The following is a 19,000-nucleotide window of genomic DNA, read 5'->3' on the forward strand; positions in this document are numbered from 1 at the left end:
CCTTTGTTAACTGTACCACGAAAAAAAAATACCTTCAGAAAAGGCAGCAAGGAGAGAAAAATTGCTGCCTGTTTGAAGGCCTGAAAAGAGCCATTGTTTCTTTTCAGTTCTTCTATGCATTACATGCTACGATTAGCTTTTGCCACATAGGAGCTCTGTTCAATCACGTACATCAATAAATTAAATTAGTACTTAATTTAGAGTCGTCTATTTATCAGCACATTAGATTAAGGGCACAATGTTCTGGGCCTGTGACCATTAATTCATTTCCCAGCAAGGAAAAAATCTACTTCTGGAGTCCACTAATCTACTTGGAGTTTCAAGAAGCAATAATGACATAGCCTCTAATACATGTTAGTTGCTTGCAGGTTAAGAATGTGTTTCTTCTTGAATGTTCTGTATAAAATAAGATGGCATTAGCTTTCCTGTTTCTATTTAGTTGGAACATGTGGCTTCCCTGTATAGAAATATGAAACTTTGACTGAGAATTTATGTGAACCTGTTCTTCAGTTTTTGGTTTGATAAATTCATGTTGCCATTTTTCAAAAGGCTTCCACACAGGGTCACAGGCTGGTATCTGTTTTTCCCAAATTGATCCTAAGTTTGCAAGAAATGTTTGCAAGTATTTTAACAAACCCAGAGTTTCAAATTTGTAACAAATCTTAGACTTAAGAATTATTATTCTATTTATATTTCAATAGCATCCAAAACCCCCGTCAGGATTACAGTCCCATTTTGTAAACTCATAGATTTCATAGACATTAGGGCTGGAAGGGACCTTGGAAGATCATGGAGTCCAGCCCCCCGCCCAAAGGGCAGGAAGTCAGCTGGGGTCATAGGATCCCAGCAAGATAAGCATCCAGTTTCATCTTGAAGGTGTTCAATGAAGGCGCTTGAACAACCTCTGGTGGCAGGCTGTTCCAGACCTTGGGGGCTTGGACAGTAAAGAAATTCTTCCTTATGTCCAGCCTGAAACGATCTTGTAGTAGTTTGTGACCATTCGACCTCGTCATCCCTTGGGGCGCTCTGGTGAACAAACGTTCCCCCAGATACTGGTGGTCACCCCTGATAAACTTGTAGGTGGCCATCAGATCACCCCTGAGCCTGCGCTTTTCTAGGCTAAAGAGCCCCAGGGCTCTCAGCCTGTCATAGTAGGGTCTGCTTCCCTGACCTCTGATCATGTGCGTGGCTCTTCTCTGGACTCTCTCAAGCTTCTCCACATGCTTTTTGAATTGTGGAGCCCAAAACTGGATGCAGTACTCCAGCTGCGGCCTCACTAAGGCCGAGTACAAGGGGAGAATGACGTCCCGGGATTTGCTTGAGAAGCATCTATGGATGCAAGCCAGCGTTTTGGTCGCTTTACTAGCCACAGCATCGCACTGCAGGCTCATGTTCATCTTGTGGTCAATGATGACCCCCAAGTCTCTTTCTTCCATTCTTCTCAGCTGCAAATTGATATGAAAACACATAGGAACCTATAATTTCCACCCCAAAATAGTCTAATCATCTAAACAGATGCATTTTTCTGTTTTGTGATTCTTATTATGATCTTTTTATTTGACTCTAATAATTTATCTGATTTATTCTTCTAGGGTATATCTACAAATGAGGCAACTTTTGGGGAAAACTTTAATACACATCCATGCACTCTTCTAAGCACAAAAAATAGTGGAATTACAATTTGAGAGTACTTTTACACAACTATGCAAGAGATGAAAGAAGGTTTCTTATGTGCCTGTTATGGATAAGAATAAGGCACAAACATTGGGGTAAAAGATATTATAAAAAAATGCTGGAACAAGTCTCCAGTAAATGCAATATCATTGCCATTCTTACCTGGAAGATACTATTTTTACAATTAATGTCTAAGAAACACCATTTTTAACTCCTGGATACTTGTGGGATAGGATAATTAGTGGTGAGGACTGTAATGCTGGAGATCTTTTTCTAATATTAGCTATCAACATTAATTAGAGTCTGGATTGTTTTGGAAATATTCCTGATTAAAATGCAGCCTCTCTGAAGGTTTCTCAGGGTCTCTGGTTCCCCACATTGCCTAGATAGTGATATGTCTGACAAACTAAATCATTTTAAAAGTCTTTCAGATCAAAGTTGAGAGTGTGCTTTTCATCACTGTAGGGGGGACTTCATGCTTAGACTCTCTTCCTGGGAACTACAGTTCCTTATCTGATGTTTTTTCAATGTGGAATGATTAGTAGTGAGGATATTATGGAATATGTGGAGGAAGCAACCTGTCCGTAAAAGAAAAACAAACAAAAACAGCACAGGAAACAGTCTTTTAAAAACCAGTGCTAGACGAGAAGAGCTACTTCATCTGGGATGCCTGAGACTCAGTTGTTGAGGTCATAACCAGGGTGTAACAGAGCCTGTACCCCCAGGGGTGGCCATCACACCCCCAGTGGTGACTTGAATCCTGCACCATGCTAAGGTACCCTTCTTTTGTTCTCAGCTGCAACACCTCCTATTATTAGTAACATTTAGAAAGGAAACTGCCCAAAAGTCTTAAAGTATGCCATAACCTGTCTTCTGCTCATGGATTCCTCTTGGACCATGCTATATGGGCCCTCCTGGCCTGCACATGCCTCCCAAGGGCAGCCGTTGCTTTAGGAGCTAATCATGGCCTCTGAACCTTCCCTATAGCCATGCCCATGCCTCACAGGTGTTTCTAGTCATTACAAACCAGGAGGCCGCTTCTGGCTTCCATGCCCTTGTCATGGCCTTGACCTTCCTGACTTCTGCCCAAATGCTCTGGCTGGTCCATCTGGCCTAGATCCACCTAACTGGGTCTGGCTTCTTGGCCTCCAGCCCCTCCTAGGTTCTTATTGCTGCCCCTCATGGGCTATGGGCCCCATGGCCCCAAACTCTGTCCCTCTCTATGCTGTCCATTAAGTGCTGAAATGAACAACGCGAGCTCCATATTTGAAAAGTCGAGGGCTTGGATGGCAAAAGCACTGTCATCAGTGTAAACAAATTTTTGCGAGCCAGTCACAGGTAGGTTATTGATTTACAGGTTGTAAAGAAGAGGCACTGCTGCTGATTTTATGTCTCTAATAGTTCAGTTGGCCAGGGGAACACTAAAGGATTGACCACATAGTACTACTTTGACTAGATGAGTGGCCCAATGTGGTAGAATTCCTGATATTTTTGCCAGAGGACTGGTATGTGAAACAGTGTCACAGTACATATGCTGCAGTTAAATCAAGGAAGACAACACCAGTCTTCAGGTTTTTCTGAAAGCCATTTCCAAGGAAGGAGGTTAAGGCTAGAACTTGATCACAAGTGCTCTGGCCATGGCAGAATCCAGCTTAATCTGGCCAAGAATCAATTACTGGAGAAATGTTGCAGAACCAGTCTCATGTATTCATGTATTGAGTTGCTTTGTCATATTTTTAGTCCATGTTTTAATGAAGAAGGGGAACTTTCTTGAAATCTACAGTGATGCTCTATTGAATACTAAGTGATGCAAAACATGATGATTGAAGTACAGAGTATTCTACATGCTGTATCTCCTCTCTCCATTTTGCCCTTCCCCTGGAAGCTAAAATCTTTCTTAAACTTCCACTGCTATCCATTACAGTCAGCAAGAATCCTATGGTTATGCTAAAGCTTTCGTGTTTTCAGCAACAACTCAGTTTCACTGGGTCACTTCAATCTGTCTGATTTTATTATAAAAAATTCAGTGTTCTGCTTGTCCCCATTACAATATCTGACATCCATGTACATGTTGATATTACAACATTTTAGTTCATACATATACCAATGACATTTTTTTGTAATACAACTTTATTCCTGGTCTAAGACCAAATTATATTTGGTATAATTCCATTGACTACAGGCACATTTGACAGCTGGAGCATCTCTTGGTTATAAAGTCTAAATGTGCCAATCACTCATGATCAGTACTGTGTGAAATAAGAAATATGAAAATGTGGAATGAGAGGGCATAAAGGAAATTTAGAAATAAACCTCCATTTCAATGAGCAGTGACTGGTTGTCTCTATGTCAGTGTCAGGAAAAAAGCTAAGTACTGAATGAGCATAAACACTGAATAGTCTTCTTCCATCTTTTTTTTAGAAGTCGTTTTTTAGTTGCCTTCAGTTTAAGACCAGGTCAATGTTCAGAAAACTCACGTGGTGAACCATACCCAAAACAGTCACCTGGAAGTGATTCTATGGATATGGGTGGATTTAGGATTTTGAAAAGGGTGGTGTAGATGCTCTGGCATCACATATACCACAACACATTTTTCTCCAGTTAGAGAAACTAGAAGCTTTACTAATATACTAGGCTAGCACTATATTATTTAGTTTAAGATCAAAGCAAAAACAAATAGAACTGTGCCCTGATTTCCTAGATCATGTATAAAATAAAAAAAAAACAAAACCCCACAACAAACTAGGAAAAAACTAGGCAAAATAATCAAAAGATATTGTGTCATTAGTCGTGAAGTCACCTTAGTCATTATAGCTACAAGTACATCTCTTATTTAGATTTATAAAACAAAATTCAGTCTTTTTGAGTGTCTTGACAGTGCCTCCAATAGTTAACTGTCAGTTCTACACCTCACTTAATACCACCAGACCAGAGTTAAGGTTTTTAGAGCTAAAAACAGTCTGCAGGGCTGTGAAATGGAAGTGAGACATTACCAAGAATGGCTAATAGACAGGAAAGTTGCAGAAGAAATTGTAGTTTGAATAGTGGAATGTCAGAGCCAGAATAAAAGATAAAATGTTGTTAACACCTGTGGAGTGGAGAGAGATCATCAGAAATCAGGGAGATGATGATGAGCCATGATGTCAATTGACTTCCTTATCATTGCCTGAATAGAATTGCCTCTGCCCCTCCCAGGCAGTTGGTTTTAAACTTTAGTTGGAGCAGGAATCAAAGAAGAGTGCAGCTCTACCACTGCACCACAACCTGGAACCTCTCAGTACAGGCAGTCCTCAGACTTATGACACAATTGGTTCCTGAAAACCGCGTCTTAAGTTGAAATGTTGTAACTGGGAACCGATTTTCCCATAGGAAACAATGTTATAAATGGGGGATTGGTTCCTGGACCAAGGCCTGATACACTATTTTCACCAAAAATAATCCAGAATTTTGTACTCAATCAATTTTAGATGGGTCATATAGCTACATTAACATATTTATATTGTAAATAGCAGTCATATTGATTTGTAAAGACTTCTTTGAGGTGACTTTGCTAGACTTTTTGAAGGGCTCTTGGTTGGACTTTTTGAAGGGTTCTTGGCTGGAGTCTTCTCAGGAGTCTTGGCTGCAGGTTTTTCTGGAGTCTTATCTGCTTAAAGGCAGTGTCCAAGGACACTTGGACAGATGTTGTCCAGGGAGATGGGTGACACAGCAAATTTGTTCGCTGGCATCGTGTGGTGTCAGATCAAGCATTGTAAAGTTGAAACTGATGTCAGAAAGTTGAAACAGGGTGTCAATTTATAAATGTTGTAAGTGTGAAATGTTGTAACTTGAAACGTTGTAAGTCAAGGACTGCCTGTAGTAGATAGAATGTTGCTGAAAGGTGCCAGAATAATATTCCTAGGGTATTACAGGAATAATATTTCAAAAAGATATATGAAGGTCATTTAGGGACTGAAATAACTATATGAGAAAAGCCAGAAATGTTTTATGGTGCTTTCCAGTGAACAACAACACTGAAGAAGCTGCATATGCTAAAATTAAATGCCTAATTCTAAATCAAACAAATGAGCCTATGCTGGTGGCATAGAAGAAACTGGTTCCCTGGAGTAAAGCAAACATAGATTTGCTTATGCTGGTTTAAAGAAAATAATTATGAGTTACAAACTACTAGTCTTGCTTCCTTAAAATAGCCTTCCTAGAAAACACTACATCTAAACAACTGATAATGCATATCAAATGTTGGTATCAGTACTTCTCTAATATTCTGCATCTGATTTGGTTAGTATAATGGCTATTAGCTGTTCTGATTTGTTGGAAGTCTTTAATCTTGTCCCCATATTAAGCATTATGTATATAGTGCTATCATAAATCAAGTGTTAAGGATCAGGTGATCAGAAGCAAATCTTCAGCTCTGCCTCCTTTTTTCTCAATGGTAGTACAAAAATCAGGCTTCAAAGCAGGTGTATCTAAACAGCTGGATATTCTAGGACTGCCAAATTGCTGAGTGCCATAACATTCACTGCATGGTGAAAACCCAAGGTTGCATACAGTATCTTGGCTTCATATTAGGCAGCATAGTTAGGCAGCACCTACAGTGGAAGCAGGGATGAGTCAGCCACCTCCACTTGGGATTGTGAAGCTGAAAATGGCTGTCTTGTGTCTTGTCTCTCAGCTATACTCAACCTGTATTGGGTGCAGCACTGTACTGAGTTCACTGGATTAATGGTATCTCATTGTATCTATCTCTGTGTTCTAACATCATCCAGTCACATGCTCCTTACTGGAAGAGTTTTGATTTTTATCAGATTAACTCTGTGTTCAAGTTAGATATTTTAATGTCCTCTGGGAAGTAGGACGCTGTGAACATGCAATGTATCTTCAAATGGAGATAATGTGGAAACTTCACTTATGAAAACACTGTGGGATATTTCAGTTCTCATAGTGAGAAAGAGAACAAATTAAATTATGGAAAAATGATTTCTGAGTGAAGAGGAAAAAAATTGCATATTTGAAATCCTTCTGAGCTTACTTATTTTCCAATGACAAAAAATTTAAAATAACCCTAAACCTTAAATCTTTGTGGTATTTGTTTTTGGGCCTGCATTTATAATTTCCAGTATGGAATATTTCTGTATATATTATCATGTTGCTAATTAGGAAAAAAGCTGTTTGCATTTCCAAAGGCTTTTTTTTTAACATTGAATCTATGGTTTAAGTCTATGTCTATCACTGGGTGTATATTACAGTGTCTCACCCAATGTTGTAACTGAATTACAGGTGTGCTGATCAGCTCTTCCTACACAATCAAGTTATGCATTGCTTCCTATTGCTGAATTGTGACAAGAGAGGTATGTGCTGCTCAGAGTTGTGCTAATACTGCAAAGATTTCATGAATATTTGTCTGAACAGGAAAACTAATTCATTTTAATTGGGTTCGCATCCCTTCAGCATCTGCTTTCTGATCTGGATAAATGCTTCTTGGAAACCTTAATATAACTCAACAGTGAGAGCTCATTTGCAGCTCTGTGTGCAGTATTGGTCACCCCATCTCAGAAAAAGTATTAGAGAATTAGAGGGGATTCCAAGAAAAGTAATAAGAATGATACAAAATCCTAAAAAAATTTTTAAAGGAGATAGGTTGAGATTGTGCACCTATTTTAAGGTAGACATCAATAAACATGATAAAATTATATAAAATAATAGGATGCTATAGAGATGATACATGGGGGATCTCTTTTGACTGTCTCATAAGTCAAGCTCCATGGGAGACCCAGTGATATTAAAGCTGAGACATTCAAAGCAGGCAAAAGAAAATATGTTTTAACACGTGTAATTAAACTGTAGCTCATTGTCACAAGTAATCACCAAGACCAGTAATTTTAAAAGATTCAAAAGTAATTTTTGCTGACCTCAGTGAGAGGGCAGATACCAGACTAAGTAGGCCTTGGACTGACCTGGTACAGTAATGACATTCTTATGACCAGATTGAAGCCAGCAACCTTATTTCACTTAAGATTTTTTTTTTTTTTAATTTAAACTTTAAAAAATTAAGCCCCTGATCCGACACAATACTTAAGAAAACATGCCTCAGACATGAAGGAAGCCCCACTGTTCTTCAGGTTAGGTACATATGAAGTACTTATCAGGCAGATCAGTCAGCTTGACCTCTGTACCTGGATCATGGAGCAGGTCTTGAAGGAATCCGTTGTGAATCACCAGGAGGACAACAAGGTGATCAGAAACAGTCGGTATGGATTCATTAAGAGCAAGTCATGCCTAACCACTCTGATTGCCTTCTATGATAAAGTGGCACTCCCCGTGGATGAGGGGAGAGCAGTGAATTGGTATAACTTGACTTTAGAAAGGCTTTTGATGGTGTTTCCCGTTTCATTCTCATTAACAAGCTCAGGAAATACAGACTAGATAACAGTACTGTGAGGTGCATACATAACTTGTTGAATCATTGTATTTAATGAGTAATCCTCAATGCTTCTATGTCTGGTTGGGGGGAGGTATCAAGTGGATTTCCCCAGGGGTCTGTCCTGCATCCGGTATTGTTCAATATCTTCATTAATGATTTCAATTGTAGGATTGAGTGCACGCTTAGCAAATTTACAGATGATAGCAAGTTGGGTAGAATTGTGGACACTTTGGAGGACAGGGCTAGGATCCAGAATGATCTGGATAGACTGGAGAAATGATCTGTAATCAAGTAGATAAGATTCAACAAGGACAACTGCTAAGTCTTTCACTTGGGATGAAATAACTGCATGCACAAATGCACACTGTGGAGTGACTGGCTAGGCTGTACTACTGCAGACAAGGACCTATGGCACAGGTGGGCAAAATGGTGGATCTGGCTGGTGGCTGAACTTCATTTCCCAGCAGCCCCTGCCTGCATTGCTGCAACAGGTTTCCATTGAGACCCCAGCAGTGGTGGGTCCATGACAGAGTGAGGCCAGGGTTTCCATGGAGACTGGCTCCAGCAGTGCTGGCAAGGTACACAGCTGGGTGGGGAGCTGCTCTGGGGCCAGAGACTGGGATCTTGTGGCAGTGACAGTCTGGTTCAGAGCCAGGCAGAGCTGTGAACCACTGCCTGCACAGCTCTGACCTATGGGCTACAATGGATGATTAACTAAAAATGAGCCAACACTGTGTCTTGTTACAACAAAAGCCAACAGGGTATTGGATTGTATTAACAGGAGTGTCGCTTGCAAATGAAGAGAAGTGATAGCATGTGGAATACTGTGTCTAGTTCTGGGCCCTACACTTCAAGAAGGCTGTGAACAGTTTGGAAAGAGTCCATCCCATGCAACAAAAATGGTCAGGGGAATGGAAGACAAGACTTATGAGAAATGACTGAAATAATTAGGGTTATTTAGCCTGGAGAAGACAAGGCTGAAGGGGGATTTGATAACAGTCTTTAAATACTAGAAGGACAATTACAGAGAGGATGAAGATGATGAAGATGGGCTTTTATCTGTGGCTGTAGGGGACAGGACTAGGAACAATGCCTCAAACTGCAGTAGGGGAAATTTAGACTGGAGATTAGGAGGAACTTTCTGACTACCAGGGTGGTCAAGCATGAGAACAGGCTACCTAAAAAGTGTGGAATCTCCATTGCTGGAAACTTTCAAAAGCAGGTTAGGCTGGGATGGTTTAGTCAGGGATGCTCCTGCCTTGAGCAAGGAGCTGGACTAGATGAACTTGTGAAGTCCCTTCCAGCCCTACATTGCTATGATCCTATGATTTTATCATCTTACGTTCAACAGCTCTGCTGGGTGAGAGCCTAAAAGGATTGAGTTGACCTAGTCTCAATACTGAAAACATTAAACACTCAGGATACTCAGTGCTGGAGTCATATCAAATTTTTCTTTGTTTTTTGCTTTTCACATATAGTTTAGCAAACCAATTTATGGGCAGAAAAATAGGCAGGGATAAGGAATTTTCAATGTATTTTAAACTCCATGGAACAGCATATAATTCTATGTTCACGTCTTCAGTCATATCAGGTTTGCTGTCTTTTCTTTTTTTCTTCTATTTAGATTACAAGGATTGCAGGCACTTGGAAAATCCTTTGACTGATAGAGACTACTTATTTAAAATAAGATATTAACATTTGTCACATAATTAATATTCTTAGGTTCCTTCATGGGCAGTCTTCACAGTAGTGAAGTGAAGATATGCAAATCCCATAGCCATCCTTTTGAAGTGCCACGATGAAGGCAATTTCTTGCTTGTTTTTTAGTTGTTTGGAAGAATTCTGTGTGGAGTCCTTATGGTCAGATTTGGATGCTGCTACATAATACAGGAGAGCTCTCTTTGTTTTCCCATGTGATCTAAATTAATATTTTTGGAGCCTTTGCTAGAAGGAAGGAGTTTAGGAATATCCTGCTGACAGGAGAATTAATTCATTTCATTTGGACAGTTAATAGGAACTCAAAAAGTTAGGCTTCTAGGGACTTAGGAAGGTCAAAAGCATAATTCAGCTTCATGCTTATTTATTTATTTTTGTCCTTTCTTTTATTGGATTTGAGAAAGAGATGGTGGAAATGATTTTTTTTTTATCCTTGTGGTTTCTTTTCAGACATTGAACTGACTGCATTATGGTAGGGGAACAGAATGTTCTACCATTCCCTCTCCTTGTCAGATCAACATAGGAAAAAAAAATCACGTTCTATGTAGAGCTTACAATATAAAAAATGCTAGTTACTCTAATGTAAATCTAAGTAAGCCATCAAAGTCAACGGACTTACTATGAATTACACTATTGTAACTGAAATGAAAATCCAGCACCATGTTTTATTAGGACTCCTAACTCAATATGCAATACATTTCATATGTACCATAATGTGGGGTTTATTTTAACAGTTTTATTGTTATAAGTGGAAGCTGTTCATTTCCTCTTGTCCTCTTCTATAAGAATTTCACAGATGGTATCAAAAGAGAAGATCATTGCTGAAAGGCCACCTATTCTAATTCAGTGTTTTAAATGTACTTAACTTTGTATTTAAAAAAAAGAGCATCATTAGGCACCTTACTAGTGTCCAGTACATCACTGTGTATAATTATGATGGAATAACTCTGGTATAAAAGAGTGGTGCATCAGTTTCTTTCCAATTTCTGCTACACCCTGCTCCATCACAAATTGCTAAAAACTTCTGTCTTTGAAAGTCTATGAATCAGATTAGGACCCAACTCCTGTTTGGTTTCAGACATAGCTAAAAGGGACTTTGACAACAGTTAGGACTAAGTTCCAAAGAATGAACCAAATTGGTGCACTCTCAAGCTACAAACCTCATTTGGCACGTAAGTTCAGATCACAACTCCGTGTTGGACTGCAGAATTCCCTTGGCACTGTATTTAACCTTCTGGGAGCTGCAATTTGATCACCTAGATGTTTGTGCTCTGTTGTGATTCAATTTGGTGCTGGGCAGGTGCCTAAGTACCAGTAGACTTTTTTCTGATATCCTTTATTGGACTAAGTGACAGGATGACCTGAGGTAGGGCACCTGATACCTGAAAGCTTGTACAACTACCTTCCCAATAAAAGACATCACAAAAAAGCCTTACTTCTCGGACATTTCCTGGACCATCATAGCTACAAGAGCACTCCAACGTGCCAAGAAGTCCTATTAGGCATTCTCAGAACATATTTCACTAGCATTAACAACATTAAAATCATGGTGGCCATGTTTAGATGAGTTGCTGACTGCGCAATAGCTCATGATTACTGTGCAGTAGTGTCGCTTGGGAGGAAGCATGACACGATGCTACTGCACAGTAGTCATGAGCTACTGCACAGTGAACATCATGAAAAAGCTGTTTCTTGGTGCAACTGCACAGTAAACCAGTTACTTTATAGTCATGTAGAACTTGTTTATGCAAGTACTAAATGACTGTGCTATAACTACTGAGCAGTCGGTGTTTTGTGTAAATACATTTGATAGTGATAGTGGTGGGAGTGGGGCCCACAATGTTGCCCAATAGCCTAGTGATTAGAACACTTACCTAGGAAATGGGAAACCTAGATTCACATACCTCCTAGTCTGAAGGGATTTGGTTTTACATCTCCTACTTTCCTTTAGGTTAGGGACAGACATTCAAAAAGCCTGAGCTTGAATTGATTCAATCTTTGCAGGTTAGTCAAACCTGGCTAGGCTAAATCAGTTCTGTAACTGGGAAGACATCTCAGAAATGCAGGCACATGCCTGCAGTGGCTTAGGCTAGAAGCCAGGGGGCCCTAGAGCAGCCCTCCTTTCCATCCAAAGCATGGAGCTAAGGGGGGCATAGCCAGGCTTGGCAGGAGCTCTGATTAGCCCAGCAGGGAATTGATAACAGTGTTTATCACCCAATTAAGAGCACAACAAAGGGACATTACCAACTACTTGTTGATTCTGCCTGTTGATTCAACCTGTTGATTCAGCATGGACAGTATCCAGCATGTGATCTGCTAGCTAATACACAGACACCTCCTCAGCAAGGAAGAGGGGAGGAGGGAATTCCTGCTTAGCAATGAGTGGTGAGGGGGAGGGGTGGGAGCTACAGCCAGGGAGCAGAGGGGAGGGGCCAGCCCTGCTGTGGAGCAGAGAGTCCTGCCCAGCCCAAAGAGCATGCTGGAATGGTGGGGGTGTCTTAAAACAGCAAGGGGTCTGGCACAGACATTGCATTAACTGGTTTGAGCCAAATAAGTTAAGTCTGATACTACATTTAAGCAGGCTTATCTCAAACTGGTTTCAGCCATTCTCAAACTGGTTTATGTGCACTGGATATCTGTTCTGTTACAATTTTAAACCAATTTCTGATCACTCAAACTAGTTTATGTGTAATGTCTGTCCCTAGCCTTAGAGTCATTGGCTAACAAATAAATAACCCTGACAGCTTGGACCAAAATGAAAGACCATTCTTCCCAGGGGAGTGCTGTAAATATTCAGTAACAGTGTCATGACCTTTCTTGTTTGTTGTCCTTCTGATTCCATTATTTTTGTTTTCTTGGTTGCCAAGTGGACCAACTTCAAGAAAGATGGAAAGTTTTTTCCTTGACCTCTTTTATAGCTGGTGGTTTAGGAATTTTTCAGAGAAGGATGTGTACATTTGAATCCCTCTCCCCAAAGCAAGAAGGGCCTAAAACTTAGGTCCTCCACTTCCTGGTAAATATTTAAACCATAAGGTTACTGGGCAAGTTATGGGCACCACCACCAGTTGGATAATTACCCTCAGAAGCAATTTAAGACATTGTGGGTCACTATTTAACAGAGGAAATTAATGTTCCACCTGTGAAAGTTGCCAAAACTCTGGAGAGGGTCACACAGCAGTAGTTTTCTTGTACTGTTGGATATCTCTAGATGTCTCTAGGCTTTCTGAATTACCCTTTAGGTAATTCAGAGGGGCCTCAAGTGCCTCCCTCTTTCCACTGTCTGTATAGAGAACCTGGGCAGTCAGTGAAATTTCATTGCTCTCCAAGGCCAGGAGTCTTCTTTTCTGTTTGGGCTCTGTGATTAATCTATGAATAGATCATGATTTTCCTGACTATATTTGCTTTTCAAAATTAATCTGTGATGTAGGAAGTAGAGATATATCCATTTGTTAAAGAAACAAACAGAAACAAATTGAACCAGGTGGATGTTAGGGGATGTAAAACTTTGCATTTGTTTATACCACTGATTCTTAACCATTGGCACCCTGGGGTGCCTTGAGATCCTTATAAGGGTGCCTTTGGACACCACACAAGGTTATACCTTTAGGCATGCAAACATGACTTACAAAATAAGCCCAGACATTTCAAATATAAATTCATAGTATTAAAACCATTCTGCTTCATTATCATCTTTGATTTTTTTTTAAATAGAAGAATTGAACTAATACTTTTCTATGGTGAAAAAAATGAGTGAAAATTAAGAGCTGCCACTTTTCAAGGAGTGCCTCAAGTCTAACAAGTGGTGTCTCAAATCTAACAAGGGGGTCCTCAGGTCTGAAAAGGTTGTCTCAAATCTAACGAGGGGGTCCCCAAGTCTGAAAAGGTTTTTCATAGATGTTATGATTCATAGATGTTAGGGTCAGAAGGGACCTCAATAGATCATCGAGTCCGACCCCCTGCATAAGGTTGAGAATCACTGGTATAGATCATGGGTCAAATTATTCTGTTTTTTATTTTGCATAGTAATTTACTGTTTTTCAAAGAAATTCCAAAGTTGATGTAAAATACAATGACCAGTTTGAGTGGAAAATCCTGATCTGATAGCTTTTTATTCCAACTTCCATGGGGCAAAGCTGTACTGCAACCCAGTGCATCCACAGGTGGTGGATAGTGGAATGACCTTCAGGGAAGGTTAGCTGTGAAAGAAGCAGGGGTAATTCTGACAAATAAGTAGTCATAGACCAAGCAGCAGCAGTACCACTAGGATGTGGTGAGGCAGCAGATGGCAATGTTTTCCCTCCTGAAAAGCCACATATATCTTTTGATGGTGTTGTGATATGGCAAGTACAGGCCACTACTAAAATAAGCCTGTCCAGCCTCCAGCCATGAGTCTACAAGTCCTCAAGACTGGAGCAGGTAAAAGATATTAGAATCTCAATGGCTGAGAAGGTAGATGAAGGCTGTAGTGGAACAAGATCCCCAGTTGTCTTTGTCTCTATGCCATTGGATCAAGATCCCGTTCTGTCAAGAACCATGTGGAAGCTGATATGCAGCAGCTTCTCCATGATAAAAGAAGCCATTCACGGGTGTCTTCTATGAAAACAGCTTTCCCAACACATTCCTCAAGCCCTTTAGTGACTAGCTAATGGTGACAGGAGCAGGATTTTGAAGTATGGAAGCTCCTAGTCTTCAACTGGCATGAAGAACACAGTTTCAAGAAAGTTGTCTAGCACTTGGATGAGACAGGGCTATGACATGGCAGCTGTAACTGACTGAGCAGCACTCTTCAGCGTCCCCTCTATTTACCCCACATAGAGAGTGGGCTAGAAAACTCTACCTTCTTTCTTACTGGATAACCACATCCAGTGGGATCACCTTTACTGTGGTTGAAAATACCAGTGAAGATGCACCATCATGTTCGGGACCTGGAACATCAGGACCCTCATGAACAACCTGAATAGTGAATGCCCAAAGTGCCATACTACAATCATGGCCTGGACAATAACATCAGGGACCAACTTATGTGACACTACATCAGTGTAGTTACAGTAAGCAAGACCTACCAAGCAGGATATGGCAGCTCAAAGAACATGGAGGCAGCTATACCTCCTTCTAGAAGGTAAACAGGAAGGAGAACTCCGACTTCATGGAGTTGGTTTTGCTATTAAGAATGAACTCATAAACCAACTCAATGAGTTCCCTATTAGAATTAATGAGTGCCTCATGACTCCATTTTAAATTGGCAGACAGCCAGTATGCCACTATCATCAGAGCTTAGGCCCCAATTCTTGATGCCACCGATGAAAGCAAGGAGGAATTCTATGCCAAACTTGACCAAATCCTTTCTGATGTTCCAGACAGAGACTGACTTATTCTTCTCAGTGATTCCAATGCCAGAGTCAGAAGGAACTCTAACCTCTGGAATGGAACTACTGGCAAGGAAGGAGTAGGAAAGGTCAACTCCAATGGCATCCTCCTTTTGATTAAATGTGTGGAACATGGATACATCATCACCCTGATCTGCCAGAAAAACAGGCACAAGGCATCATGGCAATACCCACAATCTAAACATTGGCACTTGATTGACTGTGTCATTGCCTGTACCCAGGATTGCAAAGATGTCTGCATCACCCTAGCTATGCTAGAAGCTGATGATTGCAGGACTGATCACTGACTCATCCAGTAGGTTACATCACTCAACTGGATCCCAAATGATGGCTGCACCCAAGCAAGCCTTCCACCAGTGCCTCAACAAAAATGCTTAATTTCAATCAGCAACAATATGAGAATGTCAGCAGCATGTGGGGTGCCTTCAAGGCCGCTATCATCAGCACCTGTGAAGAAACAGTTGGATTCTCTGCCAGGAAAATCAAGACTGGTTTGATGAGAACAACCAAGAGATCCCAGAGTTGATTGATTGAAAGTGCAAAGCTTTTTGTTCTTAGCAAAATGACACCAACTCCAAACAAAAGAAATTGAATCTCCAACAATCCAAGCCAGGGGCCCAAAGGAGGACCCTCATTATGAAGAACAAATGGTGGAAAGACAAGGCTAAGGAGAATCATTGTCTCTCTGACATCCAGGATATGCATGGTTTCTTCAGTGCCACCAAAGCCATCTTTGCTCCTAACACTCAGGAACCAACCCCCTTGAGATCAAAGGATGGAGGAGACCTGATCAAGTAAAGGGGAGCCTGTTGGAAGGAGCATTTTGAAGACCTTCTTAAGACTCTGTTGTGGACAGGAGTGTTCTCAAGTCCATCTCACAACAAACAGAGATGATCTAAGAATTCATAGTTCCTAAGGTCGGAAGGGACCTGAACACATCATCAAGTCCAACCCCCTGCCCTGGGCAGGAATGAGTGCTGGGATCATAATACCCCAGCCAGATATCTATCCAACCTCCTCTTGAAGGTAGCACCACCTCCCTTGAGAGCCCATTCTGGAGCCTGGCAGCCCTAGCCATAAAGTAATGCCTCCTGATATCAAGCCTGAACCTGCTCTCACTCAATGTGTGGCTGTTATTTCTTGTTATACCAGGTGGTGCCCGCCCGAGGGAACAGAGCCTCGCCTATTTTCTGCTGGTCCCCCCTGGTGAGTTTATAGACAGCCACCAGATCCCTTCTCAGTCTTCTCTTGTGGAGGCTGAATATATTCAGGCCCTTTAGTTTATCTTCATAGGGCCTGGCCTGCTGCCTCCTGACCATGTGAGTGGCCCTCCTCTGGACCCTCTCAAGGTTAGCCACATCCCTCTTGAAGTACGGCACCCAGAACTGGACATAGTACTCCAACTGCAGCCTGACCAGCACCACATAGAGGGGTCCTCCTTGGACCTGCTTATGATGCATCTGTAGATGCATGACAAGCTGCGGTTAGTCTTACTGACCGCTTCCTTGCATTGGCGGCTCATGTCTATCCTGGAGTCAACAATGACTCCAAGATCCCTTTCAGCCACTGTGTTGTTGAGAAAGGTGTTCCCCAGCTTATAGGTATGTTGCAGGTTCCTTCTCCCTGGACACAGCACCTTGCACTTGTCTGCATTGAATTCCATTCTATTCTCATCTACCCACCTCTGTAACCTGTCTAGATCTAGTTGGATTCTGCCCCTCCCCTCCAGCATGCCCAATTCTCCCCACATTTTTGTGTCATCAGCAAATTTGGGCAGTGTGCTTTCCACGCTCACCTCCGAGTCACTGATAAAGATGTTGAATGGCACAGGCCCAAGGACCGAGCCCTGGGGAACTCCACTGCCCACATCCCTCCAGGTCGAAAATGACCCAACTACCACCATTCTCTGGATCCGACCATTGAGCCAATTTGCCACCCATCCGACTGTGTAGGCATCAATGCCACAGTCGCCTGGTTTTTTTATGAAAATGAGGTGAGAAACAGTGTCAAATGCCTTTTTGAAGTCCAGGTAGATGACATCCACCTCAACGTTTGCATCCAAGGATTTTATGACCTGGTCATAAAAGGAAACAAAGTTAGGTAGGATCTGCCTGCATTGAACCCGTGTTGGTTGCCCCTGAGCATTATCCCCCATGCTGGGCCTCCACAGATGTGTTCCTTGATAATTTTCTCAAAGGTCTTCCCAAGGACTGAGGTGAAAGTAACTGGCCTATAGTTACCCGGGTCCTCCTGTCTCCCCTTCTTGTAAATGGGGGCCACATTGGCCCTTTTCCAGTCCTCTGGGACCTGGCCAGAGTAACACAAGCACTCATACAGCCATGAGAGGGGCCTTGCTATGATCTCTGCCAATTCCCTCAGTACCCTCAGATGAAGAGCATCCAGACCTGCTGGTTATACATGTACAGCCCCTCCAAGAGTTCCCTTAATAGATTGTCCCTGACCTTAGGCATGGCGTTGTGTCCCCTGAGCCTGTCCATAATCCTAGTGGGGGAGTTTTCCCAGTCCCTGCTCAGAAATATGGAGGCAAAGAACTTGTTGGAGAGATCAGTTCTTTCCTTTGCTGCAATCAACAGATTGCCAAGCCTGTCCTGTAGAGGCCTGTGGCAGGGCACTGTTGGGGCCTGCCACTTTAAGGACTGAGCCAAGCAGCCAGCAGGTGCTTGATTGTGGCAGCCAATTTAGATGTCTGGCTGCCTATATAAACAGAACAGTTCACTGCTTGCAGGCAGACAGTAACATTGCCTGGCTGCAAGGCTGAGTACAACATCTTAGAGGTAAGGACAGGAGCTGTAGGGGATGGTTTGGAGGCTCCTGGTCCTGGACATGACCTAAAACTGCACCCTGCTAAAAGTGGGTGGCTTGGTGGGGCTTTCAGTGGTGCGGGAGTCCCCAGGAAATGCCAAGCCAGTTACCACCCGGCGAGTCGGAGCACCTTAATAACTCCAGCTCCCACAACCAAATGGGTTACCCCATAGAAGGGACAATAGGGTGGATCCAAGTTGGAGAGGGGGCTAGAGGCTCAGACACCTGACTGGAAATCCCTTGACTGGTTAATGCTGGTGCCAGGAGCAGAAGGGTCAAAAGGGCCAGGGGCCCACCGTGAGGGACACCAAGAGCTAAGGGCCTGGGGTTTCTGACTGGCCTTGGAGGTGAGGCCAGAGCCTGTGTGGCCAAAGGTCCTGGGGGGACCATGCCCAAAAGGGGGAACAGTTCAGGGAGCTAGGCAGCCCAGAATGAAGGTGAAGTAGGCCACTTGACGGGAGGGATCTGGTAAGGGTTCGTACTAGAGGATTCTGGGGCCCAGTGTGGGGCTGGTGATGATAAGATCTGTGGATGTCATCTGTGAGGCTTGGGCTGTGGTATACGGGAGGAACAGGGCCACAGATAGCGCCCCCTGGCATTGGGGCAATTAAGATCATAATTATATATCATCAAGGCATGGCAGGAAAGGAGGTGGACGGTTGGCCCAGAAACAGGTGGGCGGGCCAAGGGTAGACTGGCCCCAAATAAGCCCCCTGTTACAGGGCCCCACGTTACCTGGTGCCTTCTTCTTACTCCCTGCGTATTTGAAAAAGGACTTGTTGTTTTCCTTAATTCTGGCCACCAGCCCTAGTTCCATCTCTGCCTTGGCCTTCCTAACTGCCTCCCTGCAATCAAGAGCAATAGAGGTATAATCCTACTTGGTGATTGCCCTTTGCTTCTACTGATTGTGTGTCACCTTTTTTGCCCTCAGGCCCTCCTGGATGCCTTTACTGAGCCAAGGGGACTTTTTAGCACTCTT

At 42.4% G+C, this 19,000-nt stretch overlaps 1 long non-coding RNA gene across 1 annotated transcript in view; it reads left to right on the plus strand.

Annotated features, from left to right (window-relative positions):
* The first annotated feature begins 6,948 nt into the window (after nucleotides 1-6,948).
* Nucleotides 6,949-19,000, plus strand: part of LOC109283850 (uncharacterized) — a 32,946-nt gene continuing 20,894 nt past the window's right edge. The window contains exon 1 of the long non-coding RNA XR_002091133.2: nucleotides 6,949-7,022. This is a non-coding gene — a long non-coding RNA (uncharacterized LOC109283850). The remainder of the gene's footprint in view (nucleotides 7,023-19,000) is intronic.

The sequence above is a fragment of the Alligator mississippiensis genome, chromosome 3, assembly GCF_030867095.1.
Source record: "Alligator mississippiensis isolate rAllMis1 chromosome 3, rAllMis1, whole genome shotgun sequence".
In the NCBI taxonomy this organism is placed as follows: domain Eukaryota; kingdom Metazoa; phylum Chordata; order Crocodylia; family Alligatoridae; genus Alligator; species Alligator mississippiensis.